Source organism: Ambystoma mexicanum, chromosome 1q (assembly GCF_040938575.1).
Source record: "Ambystoma mexicanum isolate Mex_15411 chromosome 1q, UKY_AmexF1_1, whole genome shotgun sequence".
NCBI lineage: Eukaryota > Metazoa > Chordata > Amphibia > Caudata > Ambystomatidae > Ambystoma > Ambystoma mexicanum.
In genome coordinates, this window is record NC_090922.1 from 1,554,034,435 (window position 1) to 1,554,055,145 (window position 20,711).

The window sequence follows — 20,711 nt, forward strand, 5'->3', positions numbered from 1 at the left end:
GTACTAATGAGCTGCAAGGGCTTTGAACTTGCATAATATGAGCCTCCTGTCTTGTCATAGAATGACTAATCCCCCACACTAACGTGAGATGGGGGTTTAGATTCTATTAAAAAGAAGGAGGCGATTATTATCCCACCCACCCACCCTTGATATGATATATGATATGACAGTTATGACACGTATGCACACAGGTGGTTCAAGAGAGAAAATTCTTTGGTTTGTTGTTCTTCCCATCCACCCACCCTTCTTGCTTGTTGTTCTTTCAGCTACGAGTTGAGGTTCTGATCAGGAGTGTGGCTCGCAGTTACAAGTTATGGAGTGCGTGTACGAGAGCTTCACTGGATTTACCTTCATCGTTTATCATCTGATCTGTGCAGTGGACGTCTGGTTCAAGACAGCTACAGAAAGAGGAATTGGGATTAGAGTAATGGACTTATATAAGGGAGGGTCCCTTCTCATTGGTCCCCTGCAGGTCATGACCTGTCCTCCATGATGGATTGGGAAGCTCCCTTACATTGACATTGAACTCTATTTAGTTCTTTGTTACAACCTTTTTGTTTGTAAAGGTTTTTTTCTTTGCTGCTGTGGCTTCAGAGTAAAGATTGTAATGCATAATAATCATCTCCTTGTCTTTAGTAGAATCTAAACCCCCATCTCACGTTAGTGTGGGGGATTAGTCATTGTTGTATAGCATCAGAAAAGACCCCCTTCAAAGGATCAGCAATAGGTTGCGCTTCCATAAGGTCCAGATTGCAAGAAGTAAATCTCCCACTGAGCAGACCCGGCATGGTAAGCAGGAAGGCACTCATGAGGGGCTCAGACTAGGTGTTATGCACTGCAGAAACCAATGAGAAAAATCAGAAAACAAATCCAGGGCAGTTAGACTGCAAAAAACAGAAACCACCCAGAGAGCTCAAAGGCGTTCTGCCCACAGTAACTCTCTGTAGAGTAAGCCCAGAATACTGCTTGCAAACGACTCCCTTCAATGGTGGTAGATAGCTGCTATTATGCCACAACAACGGGTAAGTCTATAGACAGCTCAAAGGCAATGCGCCCACAGCCACTATCGGTACAGTGAACCCTGCACGCTGTTTCCAAACAAGCTTGCAGAAAGGTATAATTGACACTATTGTAGTAATAGTATTGAAGGAAGCTCCAAACCAAGAACGCAAAGACGTTCCGTCCGGAAATAAACACACTCCTTGCAATGTCACAGTACAGGCATTTAAGTCCTCGCTCTCACAAATACAATAAGCACCAGGGAGTGACTTACCGACATGTGAGCCATCTGCCACTGTTGGAGACATCAGAAGCCGAAGGAATAAAACCGGAGAGCGAGTGTTGGCCGGACCTAGCCACCCGCCAAACAGCAAACACTCGGGCGCACTCTGCGTTGCTCTGCTTCCCGCAAGGGTTTTAAAGAAGCACAGTAAACACTGAAAGCACACTCTGTTACTCCGCTGCGTAGTTTCAGCAAATGGAGCAAAAACAATGTAGCAATGTGTTCAGTTCACCAACCACTCTGACACACTGCGTGTTGCTCCCCTTCCTGCAAGAGGTTTTAACGAGGCACAGTAAACACTGAAAGCAGACACTGCTACTCCATTGCGTAGTTTCAGCAAATGGAGCAAAAAGAATGTAGCAATGTGTTCAGTTCACCAACCACTCTGACACACTGCGTGTTGCTCCCCTTCCTGCAAGAGGTTTTAACGAGGTGCAGTAACACTGAAAGCAGACTCTGTTACTCTGTTGCGTAGTTTCAGCAAATCGAGCAAAAACAATGTAGCAATGCGCTCTGTTTGTACTATTAATTCAATTATTTATCTTTGTTGTAATTCATGTCTACCTTCCCCTGTTCCCACCCTGTTGCCCTGTGGGCGCTTTGAAACAGGTTTTGCTAACGTATAAGCGCCTAACAAATGACCAATAAATAAATAAATAAAATATCTAGTATGTTATCACAATACAAAACATCAAGACTGTAACCCACCACACAGAACATTTTAGCTAAAAATATTCACAAACTCTAAAACCACCTAAATAATCTTGAAGAATGGTGAGAAAGAAATAGCTCTCTTTAGATGACTAGCACTTGTTTTCTTTTTGGTGGTGCATTAAGGCATTATTGTATTAGTGTCTGTTCTCTCCGCATCTACTGCGTCATTTCCTGTCTGGACCCTAGATCATCACTGCGCATGCTCTCTCTCATCTCCTATGCACGCGCGCACGATTGATCTTTTTCTCAGTAACGCGCATTCTCTGTCCTTTATGCTCATTCTGCGCACGCTCCGCTTAATCGGCTGTGCTGTGGAGCCTACTCTAAGGTCTCCCTTTCTGCGCATGCTCAATTAATTCACCTCTTCCCACTGCGCATGCTCGATCTAGTGTCTCGGTTCTGCGCAGGCTTGATTAATCGGCGTTTCTGCTTCAATGATAAGTATCGCTGCAATGCGCACGCTCACACCAGTAGCTCCAATCTACGCATGCTCGGATTGCCGTCATATCTGCAATGCGCATGCTTGAGAGACAAGTATCTCGGCAGTGCGCATGCTCAGGTTTTTCTCTCTCCGATTAACGCATGCTCCGGCGAATCGGTGCCTCTGCACTGCGCATGCTCGTGGCTTTGCTGCGGAAGTCGTGTCTCGGCCACCTGGAGTCACTCTTTGGTCGCCGCCGGGGCTAATCGTCAGACAAGGGAAGGTGCCAGGGAGGGGGGACTGGCATGTTTCGGGAAGGTGCTTGGGCTGTTGAGAGGTGTTGCGCGGATGGCGGTTGCGTTTGGAAGTGACGGGTAGTTGGCGGAGCTGGGGGGGGGTGAGTTGGTGGGGGCGTTTGTTTGCGGTCGGGTGGCTGGTGGTGTTGAATTGGGGGTAGTGGTTCTTTGTGGTTTGGTGGCTGGAGGTTCGTGTGGGTGTCGCTCGGGTTGGTCGCGGTGGGTGGGCGGCAGCGCGCGGTACCTCGCCTGAAGCGCATGTGTAGGGGGGTGGGGGTAGTCTACACCCCTGGGGTGAGAAGAGTCTACAGGAGGCATCTTGCCTTGCCTCTGCTTTCCCTTCTCAGGCCTTTCTCCTGTCTGTGCTATGGGGGGGGGGCAGTGTACACCCCTGGGGTGAGAAGAGTCTATAGGAGGCATCTAGCCTCTGCTTTCCCTTCTCAAGCCTTTCTACTGTCTGTGCTATGGGGGGGGGGCAGTGTACACCCCTGGGGTGAGAAGAGTCTATAGGAGGCATCTAGCCTCTGCTTTCCCTTCTCAAGCCTTTCTACTGTCTGTGCTATGGGGGGGGGGTCTACACCCTTGTGGTGAGAAGAGTCTATAGAAGGCATCTTGCCTTGCCTCTGCTTTCTCTTCTCAAGCCTTTCTACTGTCTGTGCTATGGGGGGGGGGCAGTGTACACCCCTGGGGTGAGAAGAGTCTATAGGAGGCATCTTGCCTTGCCTCTGCTTTCTCTTCTCAAGCCTTTCTACTGTCTGTGCTATGGGGTGGGGGCGAGTGTAGAGGGGGGAGGGGGTTGAAGTCGGGTGGGGGTATACATGTAAGGTATTTTAACGAAGCACAGTAAACACTGAAAGCAGACTCTATTTCTCCATTGCACAGTTTCAGCAAATCGAGCAAATCGAGCAAAAACAATGTAGCAATGTGTTCAGTTCACCAAACACTCTGACGCACTCCGTTTGTACTATTAATTTAATAATTTATCTTTGTTGTAATTCATGTCTAACTTCCCCTGTTCCCACCCTGTTGCCCTGTGAGGGCTGATACTATACTGGGAGGAAGGGGATGATATAGGCCGCTCCCGCTCACTCTTTGGACTTTCCGATTATATATGTAAATGCAGTATTTACTTTAGATCATTCTTATTGTAGATGAATTAATCATATGATAATGTTTGCTTCCTCCAGACCTGAAAACTCTATTGGTGTGTCCTCGTGTTCATCAATAAGTAAGAAGCAGACTACAAAAGGTAAATAATAATAATAATAATTTGGCATTTATATAGCGCTACGAACCCTCGGGTATCTGAGCGCTGCTGATTATTACCCATTAACTGCTGTCTCTCTGCACACATTGTGCTTTGCTTGCGCCCTTCCTGCCTGTGACACCCCCCCCCCCCTTACCTCTTCCATTTCTCTAATCTTTTTCCTCCCCTCGGACCAAGTGCTGAACCCAAAAGGGGCCCTGGAGAATGTTTTAAAAGTGGCCCCATGTTGCACTGAGGAGAGATGCATAACAAGCATTCCCAACGCAGAGTTTGAATGCTGGCTAAAGTGTGCATTTCAATGCACATTCTCTCCAAAAAGTCATGTTTTAAACTTTTTATTTTAGAGCTGATGCAGACAAATTTGCCTTTGGATTCAAGCCAAAGACCTAGAGAGATATCCAATAATCTCTGTTCCCCCACCACCGTTGCCCCTTTCATAACTCATAGCTTGATAAGCTGACCTGGCAGCGATCAACACCCGCTCTGTTGAAGTCTCCCCCCCCTTCCTCCCCATCCATGCTGGACACAATAATGAATAGATGCCTTTTCAAGGGCAGCATCAGCATTCCACAGTGATGGTATTTGCGTTCTAGCATAGGGACAAGGCTCAGTCTAATAATGGCAGGCATGGGGCTGGTTTACTACCTTTAATATAGACAGGTGCATCTACTCCAGCATAGGCTCAAGGCCTGATCTAATAATAGCAAGCACGAGGCTCGCTTACTACCTTTAGTATAGATGTAGGACACAGAGCAGGTACATCTACCCCAGCATAGGCTCAAGGCCTGTCTTAATAATAGCAGGCATGAGGCGGGTTTACTACCTTTAGTACAGATGCAGGACACAGAGCAGGTACATTTACCCCAGCATAGGCTCAAGGCCTGATCTAATAATAGCAGGCACAAGGCTGGTTTACTACCTTTATTATAGATGCAGGACACAGGGCGGGTACATCTACCCCAGCATAGACTCGAGGCCTGCTCTAATAATAGCAAGCACGAGGCTGGTTTACTACCTTTATTATAGATGCAGGACACAGGGCGGGTACATCTACCCCAGCATAGGCTCAAGGCCAGGTCTAATAATAGCAGGCACGAGGCTGGCTTACTACCTTTATTATAGATGTAGGACACCGAGCGGGTACATCTACTCGAGCATAGGCTGAAGGCCTGATCTAATAATAGCAGGCACGAGGCTGGTTAACTACCTTTAGTATAGATGTAGGACACAGGGCAGGTACATCTACCCCAGCATAGACTCAGGGCCTGATCTAATAATAGCAGGCACGAGGCTGGCTTACTACCTTTAGTATAGATGTAGGACACTGTCATAAAGCACCAAAGTATTGACTGAAAAGGATACAGTACTCAAAAGGATACAGATGGTAGGGTCTTCCGGATCCCTGTTCACACGATTTGATAGTTGTGAAGTCAAGTTTAGACCTTCCAAATGATACAACTCTCTGACTGATAAAACAGGCAGAGAGATGGATCACTGGAAAGGGCGTGGGTAAGGTATAGGAAGTCAGCCTAGAACAAAATAAAGTATCATAAGAAACTGCCCCAAATTGACTCTCTATGATAGAACAGTATTTGGCATTAATTCACACACTGACCTTATGCCTAGGGTAGAAGAATCCAGCAGAAGTCTCTTGAGGAAAATCCAGAAGTAGAACAAACGACAAGGAAGGGAAGATTAGTAAGGGAGACTTATCCCGAACGGAACGAGGCTCACGCTAGATACCGGGTTGATGCACCACAGGATAGCGTCCAAAGTACTGTTCACTATCACCTTCCAACAGTCCTTGAAAAGCTTCCTTCCCACGTAGAGAAAAGTATAGAAATGAATAAATCCACCTGTTAATATCACAGGTGCAGGAGTTGGAAATAGCGCCCTTTTGTGGAATAAACAAAGTACACGCGGTTCTGAACAGTCGCGAAGAAAGTAGTGTGCGCCTGTGGAATTACACGCGAATAGGATTCACGCAGTCTTGGAAGCAGGCTTGAAGACAACGTGTGCGTATGAAATTACACGCGAACAGGATTCACGCAATCCAGGCCAGCCGCGCTTGAAGACAGCGTGCGCTTGTGGAATTGCACGCGAACAGGATTCACGCAGCCCAGGCCAGCAGCGCTTGAAGACAACGTGTGCGTGTGGAATTACACGCAAACAGGATTCACGCAGTCCAGGCCAGCCGCGCTTGAAGACAGCGTGCGCTTGTGGATTTGCACGCGAACAGGATTCACGCACCCAGGCCAGCAGCGCTTGAAGACAACGTGTGCGTGTGGAATTACACGCGAACAGGATTCACGCAGCCCAGGTCCACTGCGCTTGAAGACAACGTGCGCTTGTGGATTTGCACGCTAACAGGATACACGCAGCCCAGGACAGCCGTGTTTGAAGACAACGTGCGCGTGTGGATTTGCACGCTAACAGGATACACGCAGCCCAGGACAGCCGCGTTTGAAGACAACGTGCGCGTGTGGAATTACACGCGAACAAACAGCTCCAGGAATCAGCGTGTGGCGGAAAACACGCTATAGAAGGCCCAAGAAGCAGCTGAGGAAAACTGCAAGGACGTAGATCGGAGGTTCAGCTACACAACGCCAAATGATTCGATCAGAAGCAGCGAGTGAAGTTTCCACGCTACTTATATACGTAATGCCGTAGTTCACGTGACGAAGCAGAATACACGTGAATTTAGCGACGTGAAAAGTGCAGACATCGTTTTCCCGGCAATGTATCGAACAACCGCCATTTGGAATAGAACGGTCTAGCTGTTCTATGAGCGTAAGAGGTAGAACCACGTCCAGCATGCATGACAGACACAGGGCAGGTACATCTACCCCAGCATAGGCTCAAGGCCTGATCTAATAATAGCAGGCACAAGGCTGGTTTACTACCTTTAGTATAGATGTAGGACACAGGGCAGGTACATCTACCCCAGCATAGGCTCAAGGCCTGTCGTAATAATAGCAGGCACGAGGTGGGTTTACTACCTTTAGTATAGATGCAGGACACAGGGAAGGTACATCTACCCCAGCATAGGCTCAAGGCCTGATCTAATAATAACAGGCACTAGGCTGGCTTACTACCTTTAGTATAGATGCAGGACACAGGGAAGGTACATCTACCCCAGCATAGGCTCAAGGCCTGATCTAATGATAGCAGGCACAAAGCTGGTTTACTACCTTTATTATAGATGAAGGATGCAGGGCAGGTACATCTACCCCAGCATAGGCTCAAGGCCTGATCTAATAGCAGGCACAAGGCTGGTTTACTACCTTTAGTATAGATGAAGGACACAGAGCAGGTACATCTACCCCAGCATAGGCTCAAGGCCTGATCTAATAATAGCAGGCACAAAGCTGGTTTACTACCTTTATTATAGATGAAGGACGCAGGGCAGGTACATCTACCCCAGCATAGGCTCAAGGCCTGATCTAATAGCAGGCACGAGGCTGGTTTACTACCTTTAGTATAGATGAAGGACACAGAGCGGGTACATCTACCCCAGCATAGGCTCAAGGCCTGATCTAATAATAGCAGGCACGAAGCTGGCTTACTACCTTTATTATAGATGCAGGACACAGGGCAGGTACATCTACCCCAGCATAGGCTCAAGGCCTGATCTAATAATAGCAGGCACGAGGCTGGTTTACTACCTTTAGTATAGATGAAGGACACAGAGCAGGTACATCTACCCCAGCATAGGCTCAAGGCCTGATCTAATAATAGCAGGCACAAAGCTGGTTTACTACCTTTATTATAGATGAAGGACGCAGGGCAGGTACATCTACCCCAGCATAGGCTCAAGGCCTGATGTAATAGCAGGCACGAGGCTGGTTTACTACCTTTAGTATAGATGAAGGACACAGAGCGGGTACATCTACCCCAGCATAGGCTCAAGGCCTGATCTAATAGCAGGCACGAGGCTGGTTTACTACCTTTAGTATAGATGAAGGACACAGAGCGGGTATTTATTTATTTATTCAAATTTGTTGAGCGCACATCAGCCCAGAAGCATCGTGGCGCTTGTTACAGACATCTTAGTTGCAAAGGAAACCGTAGTTACAAGCAGTACATAAATTACAGAGGAAATATATACAATAGCAAGGCAGTATATTTACCTGGCTTCCTGAGAGTTTGCTAATTATTTTGCAAGGAACAAGGTTTTCAGTTTCCTGCGAAAGATGGGAAGTGAGTTTTCCGTTCGGATGTCTGAAGGGAGAGCGTTCCATGTCTGTGCTACATCTACCCCAGCATAGGCTCAAGGCCTGATCTATTAATAGCAGGCACGAGGCTGGCTTACAACCTTTATTATAGATGCAGGACACAGGGCAGGTACATATACCCCTTCATATGCGCAACGCCTGATCTAATAATAGCAGGCACGAGGCTGGCTTACTACCTTTATTATAGATGTAGGACACAGAGCAGGTACATCTACCCCAGCATAGGGTCAAGGCCTGATCTAATAATAGCAGGCACGAGGCTGGTTTACTACCTTTTATTTATTTTTTAATTTGTTTGGCTGATAGCATCAACCTTTCAAATCATCAAATATAAATTGTTTGAAACAAATAACAATATAAAACATAAACAATCAAAAATAACAATTAGAATCACAGTCCACTTGAGTTTCTAAAGACACAATATTCAAGAACAGCTAAAAACAATGGCTAAAACAATATGTGCGTTTTAGTTTTGCATAGTGCAGTATTAAATGTCAAAGTAATATGCATTTCCATCATCACTTTGTTTGAGAAAAATACACTTTTTTGCCCACTTGGATTTTAAGAATGTATGATTAAAACTACTTCCCAAATAACAAGTGTGACGTTTTAGGTATTAGGAGTCAAGATTGAATCAAGGAAGTGCACTATTGCAATTTTAACAGCAAGCCTAGGACTGGGAAACATATGCTGTCAGAGTCTAATGGTCGATGTATACAGACTACATTTTTAAAGTACAATTGCCATTTGGCTATCAAAGCAGGACAGATCACAATGAGATGTTGTAATGTTTCTTTTTGCATAGCATTAGTGCAAAACCGACAAAAGTTCTGGCCTTTTGGTAGCTGGCCTCTTCTGGCTAAGACATCATTGGTATGCCATACATTTAACCTGAATCGTAGTGATTCCGAATTTGGGTCGATGGACATTTGACCAAATAGTCTGCCATCTCATCAAATCTCTTACAACCAAACACAGCCATATCCAAGTCTTTGTAGGTGTCACATTTCTCTCGATTGCAGACCAGTCATGTTCAAATAACTTGATCTTAGCACGAGCTGGATCTGCTAGTAGTAGATCCAGCATTATGGATGCATCCAAATGTGCCTCCAAAATATAAGTACACCCTTTACAAGGAAAATTATGTTTGGATTCCAGAAGATAATATGCTGCCACACTCAGGACATTTGCAGAGTAATGATGACATCTTCCATAGAATGTGGACATGTAAAGACAAGGAACCCAATTCATAACGTATAATCGGTAATGAGGTGCATTTCAGCAATTTTAGTACTTGCCTCCAAAATCGACCCTCAAGCATATCCCAACTTTTTTGTTCCTTCAGGAGCCTTGTCTCTGCGCCATAAAGGAGAATTGGTACTACTTTTTGTTGAAAAAACATCATGACACGAGTACAAGAAAATGTACCATATTTATAAGTCAATGGGCCTCATTCCGAGTATGGCGGTAAGGGATACCGGTCACCGTTAAGGAGACCGGTGCCGGTAATCCCTTACCGCCACATTCCGAGTTCCCTTTGCGCCCTCGTCCTTAACGCCTGCTTTTAGCAGGCGTTACGAACGAGGGCGCAAAGGGGCTTTTAAGCCAGTAACGGTGACCGTAAAGTACGGTCACCGTTATTTGCAATTTCCCCATTCCCATTGAGCCCTATGGGGGCTCATTTGGGGATGGGTAAGCGCCCTGGGGAATGGGAAATTACCGCCCTGGTCAACTCGGAATAGGGCGGTAATTTCCCATTCCACCAGGGCGGTGCCGGTACGGGTCCGGCGCCGACCAAGGCGCTAATAGCGCAATTGGTTAGCGCCAGACTCGGAATGAGGCCCAATATCTTAGATTGAGAGATTAAGGTAGTTAGTTTAAGACCTAAGCCATGTTCATAGATGGCATCAGACATTGAGTGATTAAATGGCATACCCATATAGTTGTATGGTGTCACTACCAATAGTTCAGACTTGTGTAAGAGCCATTTATATTTAGATGTACCTCTATTACAGACCATTATTTGTGTTTTATCTGTGTTTATTAACAGATTGTTTGCTGGTGCATATGAGTCGAGATTGTCTAAGATTTTGTAATCCTTTGGGTGTCTGGGAAAGGAGGAAAAGGTCGTCTGCATAGAGCAACCATGCAACTTGCTGTAAACCCAATTTTGGAGCATCTTGTATTGTGGCTGTGAAATATTCGCCCATATCTAAGATGAACAAGTTAAACAAAATAGAGGCCAAGATGCAACCCTGCTTTAAGCCTTTCTCGTCGAAATACATGAGGAAAGTAATCCTTCAAACGTTAATCTCACTTGCTGAATTGTATCTGTATGAAGATGTTTAATTAAAGAGATAAGTGAGCTAGGGCATTTATAGCGAGTTAGTTTATCATATAGTAGATAACGATCAATACAGTCAAATGCCACCCGGAAGTCAACAAATGCCAAGTATAGAGGTTGTCTCTGGGTGGCATATTGAGACTTGATCATGTTTAATATGACGATGTTAAGCGATGTACCCACGCCGGCCACAAACCCTGATTGGAATGGGTCTCTCATGTGCCTGTGAGGCACTGTGGGTAATAATAAGCAGCGCTCAGATACCTGCGGGTTCGTAGCGCTATATAATTGCTAAATTATTATTATTATTATTTTTATTATTATTATTTGTTTAGGTCCCTCAGAGTGATTAGACTGAAGATCTTACCGGGGGCATCCAGGAGGGCGATTGGCCTGTAACTAGTTGGTGCACTTCGGTCCCCCTTTTTGTAAACCGGTAAGATCATTTAATGTTTCAGAATGAGTGTGGAAGAAGTTGTGTATTATTTATATGATTGAAGATGTTATACAATCTCTGCCCAGATCTCAGGGTGCTGTTTTAACATAAAGTTAGAAAGGCAATCCGGGCCTGGAGCCCTAGAGCGACTCACTCTATTTATAAAGTACAGAATGTCTTCTTTGTCAAAATTAAGATGGAATTTCATGGTTTCTGGTGGAGCATTAGTATATGTTGTAACATCTGGAAGAGCATATAATTGTGAAAAGTATGTTATCCAATTATATTCTGATACCCCTTGTGATTGTAATTCCACTTGGTGCCCTGTAGATGCTTGATTAATAACTGTCCATATTTCTGCTGTATTCTTATTTTGTAAAGCACCTAGCATCTTGGCCCCATATGCTTGATAAATATATGATTTTCGACCTCGTAACCAGTTTTTGTATTTAGTTTTTATTTGAGTCAGATCTGCCCCTCGAACATCATCTGGTCATTTTAAAGCCTCTCGTTTTTCTGATCGAAACAGGGTTTTCTGCTCTTTTATTTCTTGACTGTAAACATGTAGTTTTAGTGCATTCTTCAGTTGTTGACGAGAGACAGGCTGATAGAGCTGCATCAGATCATGGTATATAATTTCCTGATCTGTTGTACCAGTAGAATGTCTGTGCTGTTCTGAAGTCAAATGGTTACTGAAAGTGAGCGTCCCCCAAATAGGCATTTAAAACTCCCCAGTGAGAGTCAATGATGGACACACCCCAGATGGGAATGAGACCAAGACCAAGTGCGGGTGAAGTCAAAAAGTAAAAGTTTATCCAAACCAATATAGGGCAAGCAGAGAACTCTGCAAACTCTGAGAGCGCTTTGCCAGACATCAGCAAACATTCACATTTTGTTACAAAAACACACCACCTATGACGTGGGAGCTAAGGGATACATGAATCAATGAGATTGGGCAATGGAGAAGGGCACCTATAGGTGCAAAGCTTAGGGATTGGTGAGGCTCCTTGAAGGGCCATGATGATGCGAGCAGGTCAGCTGGACTCATCAGGGTGGAGCTCCGGTCAGATGAGGGTTGATTGATACCTCTTGACTATTCTAACATTTGCCCTTGCGGCCACACATACTCACTCAGTGTCAATAGTAATTCATGATGCCCTGTAAAAGCAACTCGTTATTCTAACATCAAAAGAAAAATAACACATAACTCTAAGTGCAAGTATTTCATCATCACAGGATATATTATACACTAGGTGGGCTGCCACATGGGTTCAGGTGGCTTATGAAGGCAAGCGTCCCCAACCAGCACGATCCTCCCCGCAATGAGAGACAGTAAAGGACTCTCCCAAATCGGGAATAAAGCCAAGACAGAGTGCGGGTGAGCTTAAATGGGAGTTTATCAATCAGAATAGGGCATGCAAAGAACTCTGCAAACTCCGAGAGCGCTCTGTCTGACAATAGCAAAGACAGGCGTATATATTTACAAAATACGTCATAAGAACCTACATACTATAGGGGGCACAAGTTCAATGGGATTGGGTGGCGATGACTATCTATAGGTGCTGCTGCGAGGTGGTTGGCCTTGGCTGGAAGACGTCACTGGTCAGCCTCGTGGGTTGGGCTGGGCCTGGCGGGTTGGCTGAGTTCATCCGGGCGGTGTCGTTGTGCCATCGCGGCCAGTGTCAGAGATGAATGTCTTTTCCTGACTTATTTGCCCTAGGCCATGCACACCGCAGTCATTCAGTCATTGCAATATTATCTCCTTTAGTAAATCTTCCAATAGGTTATTCTACAGGTTAATGCAACACAGGAGGAATGCACCTTATGAAGGGTCTGATGGTAATACGTCAGGACATGGTTACCAGTGTCCTGTTGACCGGGGCCATAGGTTGAGGTGCTAAGCTTCAGGGCCTGGGACGGACGGTACAGGTCTTTCTGTCTTGTTAGAAGTTGTTATGGATGCGCCGCTGTTGGTTGTCAAAGTATTGGGTGTCCTGATTGCACAGGGCCATAAGTCTGAGATGATCCGGTGGGTTGTGGGGTTTACGAGGGGGCGCCTTTGGAAGTGTGTGTTCAGGCGGAGGTTTACTGCTGTGCTGTAAATAATGCAGGTGGCGGGCCGCGGCCTTGGGTGCTGCAGAGGGGGCTACAAATCTTTGAAGCGCCTCCAGTCTGGTTGGGGGAGGTGGGGAAGCGCAGCGCGGGCCTCTGCTCTCATGTCTTGGCAGCCTTCGCAGGGTGGGAGGGGGAATGGCCTTGCACCTATTCACAAAGGTATCTCCCTCGTGTGTTGCCGACTTTAGGTAAAAACATCACAAACATTTGAACACTCTATAATACTTATTCAAATCACTTTAAAACATGCATTTAAACTTTGCTGGATGTGTCTTGATTATACCCAGTCTGAGCACCGTATTCGTACACTATGTTTTAACAACTACAGTATTTAGTTACATGCATATACATTTGCAGTAAGTGTAGTAGTCGGGTTGGTGGAGTACATAGAAAATGACCCGCCACTGTACGTGACGGTGGTGGCACATAAGGGGCTTAGACATACACACATGACAAGTGCATTCTCGCGCATCCTTCACATGAGTCCACAGTATGGTTACATTCGTCTTCTCGTGTACTCTAGCAGCATTAGTTTGGTTATGGCGCAAAACCATGGAGTGTAGGTTTCCCAGTGATACACGTAACAAATAGATCCCTGGAACGCTCCTTTGTTATTAGCACCCAACTGCAGTGGTGTGGGCTCGCCATTGCTTATATCATGGAAGCATGCTTTCTTATGTTTATACATTTTACAGGCTTTTGTAATATAAGAGATTTTGTGGAGAAAAGCATACTTTGCAAGTGGTCCTGGCACTAATATGTAGAGACTTTCTGCCATCTGAGGACCATTTTACTGTTCTTTTCATTGCCCAGGCCTGCTGGCCGGGTCATGCTGGGACCGATGATACACTGCGGAAGGTGAACTGTTACAATGTTAGTGTATTACGCTAGCTCATGTCCGTCTTGTTCGTGGGAACGGGCTCGCAGCGGATCTGCCAGGGTGCTGCGGCGACAGGGATAACTGAAACTTCCCGAAGGTGGGGGCCGCGCTACAGTGCGCTGAGCTCACACCATCTTTAGTTGACAAAATGGTTTCTGAGGCCTAACTAAATTCAATACGTGCGGGCAATGTCTACAGCAGGTGAGCCATCCACCACCTGGGCCCTGGTGGTAAGGAGGGGACGCCCGATGAGCCATGGCCCTCACCTGGGGTGGAGGTGCAGGCAAGGGGGGGTCTTTTGGACCACTCCTCCCCTACATTTCCCCCCTTTGGTTACTTAAGTAACGAATACTTTAAGTCCTCCAACCTTCTACATTCTTCTTCGTCCATCACTGCCTCATCCCATGCAGGTGTGCCTTTTATGGGCATCCATGCTCTACACACTCCCCGTAAGCTTTCCCCTCTTCTGGCATATTCATCTGGGGTACAAGTCAGGTATATGCATCCGCCATCTCCCGCCAAATCTACCCACACCTCCTGGTACCATTCTAGTACACGGGCCTCTCTAATGGTGGTGTGCCATGCTTTATCTATGATATCTTTGTCGTGATAGATAGGCACTAGCTGATATCTTGGTGTGTCATCTGTTCCTGTTTGTGCCTGCACTTCCTGCATGTTTTGTGTTGTCCCACGGGTGTTGCCCATTGTCACCATCATCATTGCACCATTCGGTACTGCGTTGGCACAAACTCGAAGACCCACCTGGCACAGGCAAAAAATTAAAAGGAGGAACACCACAGCTGGCATCAAAAATTTCACAGTTGTTCCAAGCCATGAGGGGACCCAGGAGAAGAAGTTATCGAACCACGTATTGTCTTCTGCTCCACCTTCCATTTTCATTTTTTCTCCTAGGTTGTGGACTGCTTCGATCACATGGGACAGGGAGCCGTTCTCTGCGTCTTCAGAAGGTACGAAAGTGCAGCAGGAACTTCCTATTTTTCGGCAAACACCTCCATCCATTGCCGTCAACAGGTCCAGGACATACCTGTTCTGCATGGTCATCAGTCGTAAAGCCCTTAGTTCCACTTTTATTACGTTGAACCCTTCTTCCGTGTCGTTTGCCAGCTGAATCAATTCCCAGCGTGTTATCTGGAGCCATTTTGCGTTTGCTCTTGCTTGGACACTTGAGACGAGTGAGGCAAAGAATGTTTCTGCTGAGCTGAATAATCGATATTTATCTGGGATCTGAGCCAATAGTTCTGATGATTCCTTTGATATGTAGTTTGATGCACGTCTGTTACGGGTCAGCACTTCTCCCTTGTTTCCGGAAGACAGGACATACATTTGTGACTCCGCAGTTGGCTGGGCTGCACTCTGTTGCAGGTGTTCCTGTGTCTTTTTGCTCCCGTCGATGTGGCTTTCTGGTATTACCATTAGGGCTGAGTGCAGAGTGGCCATTGAGCAGCTGTCACTCCATGACTGGGGGAGGTGTAGGTATGCCCGGTTGCCGCATACCCAGTACGTGTCCATAAGGGCCGCTGTCCCTTTTCTTAGATCTGGGATGGTGAGGGTCCGGTTACAGTTCTTGTTTGTTCCCATGGAGGTCTTCCCCTCTCCTTTAAAACATAGTTCATAGTCTATTTCGTTCTGTAGTTTGAAAGGTTTTTCAATGGCGGTTACCCAAGTTAGTTTTGAAATGTGTTCTTTCCATATTGGTGTGCATGTTTCTTCTATCCACTGCAATTTCTCTGGTGCCACACCTCTCAGTGCTTCAGCTTTACACATTACTTCTTCATCCTTCCATTTGTTATCAGAAAAAAGTGTCCCTTGTATTACAAAAAACGGTTCTTTCAAACATACCACCCCTGCCGTCTTTGGATAGCACGTTTTCTCGTTCTGCAGCATTTGAAAAGTAACTTCATGTGCCTGGAAGGTGTTCTTAATCCTGCACAACGTGAGATGAAGGAGACATTGGGCATCTATAATGGGCAACTCTTTGGGTAGCAATACTTTGGGTGTACCTGAAGCGTGAGGGATGAGGGAGCAGACATAACAGCTCTCGTTTGTTGTTTGTTTAGCTGTGGCACTCATATCCGCATACCATTTGTTTGTTTGGTGGGGGTGTCGTGGGTCTTCCATCTTATCTAGACCTAGCCCATAATACTCATCATACTTCCTCCTCCCTGCTTCCCTCTTCCGTCTGTTGTTCTTGTTCCTCATGTACTTCCCACCTTCCTGGGCGAGGGATAAACTAGACCCCCCTTTCTCATTCCCGCCCCCCGTGACCCATGCATCATATAATATTTCGTGTATTGCTAGCAGCTTTTCCTTTTCGTCCCTGACGTTATCTTTCAGGTTCTTTTTTAGGATGGGGGCAGGCTGGCTGGTGGGGGTGTTATACAACCATGATATGGCAGACGGGTTTCGGTCATTTAAACTGCGGGCATTGTAATTAGATATCCCGGGTGGAGACACTGGGCCTCATTACACGGAAGGCGGTGATCCAGGGTGCTATTAGCACCCTGGACCATGCCGGTAAATTACCGGCACCGCCTTGGCGGTAAGGGGATTTACCGCCCCATTCCAAGGTCGGTGGGGCGGTAAATCCCCCTTCCGCCATTGCCCTTCCCCATTCCCATTTCTGCCCCATAGGGCTCTATGGGAATGGGGAAGGCGCTAATTACGGCACCGCAATTTTGCGGTGCCGTAATTAGCTCCGAGGTCCCTTAGCGGGTTGGTTTTTAACGCCTGCAAAAAGCAGGCGTTAGAGCACCAACCCGCTAAGGGACCTCGTAGTACGGCGGTAAGGGTTAACGGTCACCGTTGCCATTAACGGTGACCGTTAACCCTTACCGCCGTCCGTGTAATGAGGCCCACTGTGTTGTTTTGCATTCCACCCTGTGGCTTTTTCTTTTGTAAGATGACGGCACTGGATGGTGTGGTATGATAACCCCATACAAGTTTAATTCCGTCCCATACCAAAAAATCACCTTCCCTAGTATTGACACTTGTAGTTGTTTTGGTCCCAGTAGTGCTGTTAATCCCAGTGCTGTTAATCCCTCCCCCCTCGTTCATCTCGATAGAGATGAACGCTACAAACCAATATGTAACCAGGCCAAACATTACTATAAAAAACAACGTAATGCACACAGATAATCCACATTCATACGAATATCTGCATCTCTCATGTAATAATTCTCTCATTCTACTAATTCTATCCGTTGCAGGCTGCCCGTTAGATGCCATGGTAGCTCCTATTTGAGATATAAAAGTGCATTAAGTGCATGCATGTAAACATTTTGTTGGCACCATTAGTGCCAATATATATTGACGGGTAATGGAAGCGGGTGGGGTTGTGGGGAAGGGTATTCACAGACAAGGGTGTAAACATGTCATAATTTGTTCACTTCAATAATCACATATAAGTCTTTAAAAAAACCTTTTTTTTTTCCAGCAATATATATATATATATATATATATATATATATATAAAAAAAAATGCAGCAATACTTCATCAGTCACTTTCCCATTTGCGTTCATTGCTGACGTACATACACACAAGTCAATATTCAGACATTTTGTTCAGTTGAATTGGTTGCTGTTGTCTGTGCCTCCTCATCTACCTCCTCTTGCACATTATTATAAGCTCTTCGCGCATCTGTCAAGTGTACCCAGTACCTCAAGCCCTTCACTTTTACAGCTGTGGGCGTGCAGTACACTACCTCGTATGGGCCGTGGAACCGTGGTGCATTCCATCGACGCACAAAACTCCTGACATAAATTAGTTTGCCTGGCAGTAGCTGTAGCTGTTGCTCAGGCTCTGTGACAGACCCTGTTAGATTTCCCTCCTCTCTAGTGAAGGGTGGGGAGAGCTGCTTTGATAGTGCGCGCGCTGCTCTTGTTAATTTTTTCAAATAGTCCGTAAATTCTTCTCCCAATATCGCAGCGCTCCTGTGTGCATCTGAGTGTTCGCGCAGTGGGGAGTGTGCTGTGTGCATTCGTCTCCCAGTCACAATTTCGTGCGGGGACAAATGGTGGTCTTTACTTGGCTGGTTTCTCAGTTCAAATAGCGCAAGGGGCAGACAGTATATCCAATTCTTCTTCAATGAAAAGCATAGTTTTGATAACCTGCCTTTTAACAGTCCGTTCATCTTTTCCACTACGTCATTACTTTGAGGATGATAAATCGAACACAATTTATGTTTTATTCCCAATAATGTAGTGACTTCCTTGAAAAGTCCATTCACAAAATGAGTGCCATTGTCTGAGCGGATCACGTCACAAATTCCCCAGCGCGGGAACACCTCCCTCACTAGGAACTTGGCGGCGCTTTTGGCATCAGGTCGTGCACATGGTCCAGCTTCTACCCACCTTGAGAATGGGCACACAACCACGATCATGTACCGTGCGCCATTACACCTTTCCCCCATGTCTGCGTAATCAATATTCAGTTCTCTGAATGGGCCAATGGGTTTAGGAATTGTTCCCCGGAGTGTGCGTAATGTCATTCCTGAATTGTAGATCTGACATGTTGTGCATTCCATTGCTAATCGAGATACGTGCTCCTGGAGACAGGGCACCAACCATTCTTCCTGTATTTCTGCTGCAATGTGCTGTTTGGTATTATGTGCGGGGAAGTGTAGTTGTTGAAACGCAATTTCTAGTAACTGGATGGGCATTACCACCTTCCCTGAGTTATTTTGCCGCCACAGCAAGTCTGTTCCCGACTTGCTGCACCCTCGTTTTGTCCACATCAATTTTTCATCTGCACTAGCTCCTTCCTGCAATTCTAGTATTTGTGATATGGGCATCATGCTATACCCTTCTGGGGGCTCTTCGTTTCTCTTATGCTGCAGCATGTATTCACCTGCGTCATATTTCTGAAAATAGGAAGCCTCCTTGGCGGCAGCTTCCGCTGCCGCGTTCCCCAAAGACACAACGTCTGTGTTGGAGGTATGTGCTTGGCACTTTACTATTGCTACTGCAGTAGGGTTTTGTAGGGCCTCAATTAACTCTTTCAACAATTCTGCATGCTGTACTAGTGTCCCGTCTGCCCGTCGAAACCCCCTACGCCCCCATCTTGCTAGACCTGTACTGTCGTTGTCATGTAAGCTGAGTCTGTGTATATTGTCACTGCGCAACCCTTTGCTGCATGTAGTGCTTCTATGAGCGCAATCAGTTCTGCTGCTTGTGCGGAGTAATGTGATGGGAGGCGGTATTGTACTAGTGTTTCATACTCACCGTCTTCTAACCTCACTACTGCCATACCAACATGTTTTTCTCCCGTGTCCACGTCAATCGATGCAGACCCATCCACGAAGTACACTTCCCCCTCGCTCAGAGCGTTCTCACACACCACCGTGTCCTCCCCTTTTTCTCCTGTGTAGGTTGCGCAATCGTGGTCCTGCATGTCCTCTAGTGTGCACGCTTCGGTAATGAATGTGGCGGGGTTCACTGTCTTGCATCTCACCACATGGATGTTGGCGCTAGACAATATAATCCCGTAGGCTGTCGCCCGCTGTGTTGTCAGTGTGCTTTTTGACCTCTCAAGTATTGCAAATAATGAATGTTCCACAAACAATGTCGCAGGGCAACCCATTACTATTGTGGCACTTTTCTCAATCGCGAACGCGGCTGCAGCGAGTGATTGCTCGCACGCGAAATGGCCTTGCATCACGGCATCCAAAGTACCACTATAGTAAGCCAACGGCTTGTGTCCTAGGGACGTCTTTTGTGTCAGTACAGCTGTCATGAGTGTTCCCTTGCAGTGTGAGAATAGGTAAAATTCGCGTCCATAATCAGGGTTTGCTAGTACTGGAGCGCTTGAAATTAGCTCTTTTAATGATTGAAATGATGCGCTCATCTCTTCTGACCATTCTATTTTTTTGTTCTCCTGTTGTGCGTCCTTGAGTGCTTGTAGGAGGGGCCTCGTGTATGCTGCATAGTCTAATATCCATGCTCGGCAATAGTTGCACATCCCCAAGAATTTCTGCATGTCTTTCACTGTTGTGGGTTCTCCTACTGATCTTATTGCTTCTACCCTGTCGGGAATTATTCTTTTTCCATCTTTTGATATCAGCTGTCCCAAGTATAAGACCTCTGTCAGGCAGTACTGTAACTTCTCCTTGTCTACCTTGTACCCCTTGTCGGCCAGTAGAGTCAGGAGTGTTGTTGAATCCTTTCTACATGTTACTTCGTCTTGTGCACACACTAATAAATCGTCTACATACTGAATAATCGTACTCTCAACTGATAGGTTTCCCAAGTCTTCATGCAATATGCAGTTGAATATGCTCGGGCTCTCACAGTATCCCTGTGGTAGTCTGCAGTGTTCATATCTTTTACCCCCCAGTGTAAATGCTGTAAGGTATCTGCTCTCTTCAGCCAGGGGGATTGAGAAAAATGCGTTTTTCAAGTCCACTACTGTGAAATGTGATGCCACTTTCGGGATGCTGCATAATATTGATGCAGGGTTCGGGACCAGAGGGAACTCCTTCTGAATTACATCATTTAGGGGGCGTAAGTCCTGTATCATCCTCCAAGACCCTCCTTTTGCTTTTTTGATTGGATAAATACATGTGTTACATGGGGAGTTTGAAGGCACTATTATTCCTTGTGCTAGTAGTGCGTTTATCGTCTCTTTTATCCCTTCTTCAGCTTCACGGGACAATGGATACTGTTTCACTCGGGGTAAAATTGCTCCTTGCTTTAGTTTTATTAC

General features: G+C 46.1%; 1 protein-coding gene across 1 annotated transcript in view; it reads left to right on the plus strand.

Moving 5' to 3' along the window:
- The first annotated feature begins 3,898 nt into the window (after positions 1–3,898).
- The window catches only part of LOC138552279 (zinc finger protein 850-like), an 83,542-nt gene continuing 66,729 nt past the window's right edge, over positions 3,899–20,711 (plus strand). Inside the window, exons 1-2 of the mRNA XM_069642526.1 lie at positions 3,899–3,962; positions 10,895–10,995. The gene's annotated coding sequence lies outside the window, so the exon portion shown is untranslated. The remainder of the gene's footprint in view (positions 3,963–10,894; positions 10,996–20,711) is intronic.